Below are 1102 nucleotides of genomic sequence, written 5' to 3' on the forward strand. Positions count from 1 at the left end.
AACTGCCAACTTTTAAATCAGCAGTCAAGCGCAAACCATTTGGACCACCCAGGGACCTCCAGAAACAGATTACACAATGTGTAATTCTTACATCTTACGTTATAAAATTGAACATCTTAATTATGTAAGATTTTATTTTATCATCCAACTTAGATTACTGACTATCCTGGGACTTAAGCAAAAACACATAGATACTGCAAGCAAGAACATTTTCCACTTACTTTTATTTGAAATTTTAGTTGAGGTTTTGACATTTTTAGATGGCCAGTTACTGTAGCTCAATTATTTAGAGAGCAATAAGGTTACAGGGGCTAGTATTCCTATTCTGCCAATCATACAGTGAAAAGTTAGTTGCTAATAAAACCTAGGTTCCTTTCTTTCACTTTTAAAGTGCTTTTGAAGGTGATAATCAAGATAACACCATATTTCTGTGCATACCTTCTCACCCTGTTTATTTCCCTTGCTACTCAGTTAAAGTAGAAACATGCTTTTCATCTCTCATGAGCACTGTCTCTGCTGGAATTGCTAACCAACTTTCAGAGACTTAGTATTGTGAATTTTTAATGGGGTGTGTGTAATTCCTTTCTCCTGGGCTGAAAGGAAAGGAGGAGCTCTCACTTTCAGTGTTTTTGCAAGTGATAGAAGTATATTTCTTTTATGGCGATAGCTTATTTTCACAAGAGGAAAAAATAGAAAATACACAGTAAATTTGAAGAGATCAAACTGACCAAAAAGGAAAAAGAGAAGTTATCATACATTCTGTAAGACTAAAAACAAGAATAATAATAAAATAGTTAATATAGGAGAATCTTGATCAAAAGGGGGAGGCAATGTAGAACAAAACTTCAAAGTTCTCATGAAATCCAGAATTTCGGGAGCCATTAAGGCTGGATGACACCCCCACAAACCTGCCCAGAGGAAATCTCTAAACCTTAAATGTTAAACCAAAACTATCCCCTGAAGTCATCTTTAAACCAAACAATAGTTCAGCTTAATTAGAAAAGAATGTCTGCCTTGAGCATTGTGTGCTTTTAAAGAATTATGTATGAGATCAGCTTGACAATAGCAACACAAAAGGTTAGGTAGAAGCTTAGGGGGCAGT

Source organism: Trichechus manatus, unplaced genomic scaffold (assembly GCF_000243295.1).
Source record: "Trichechus manatus latirostris isolate Lorelei unplaced genomic scaffold, TriManLat1.0 scaffold00002, whole genome shotgun sequence".
NCBI classification, from domain to species: domain Eukaryota; kingdom Metazoa; phylum Chordata; class Mammalia; order Sirenia; family Trichechidae; genus Trichechus; species Trichechus manatus.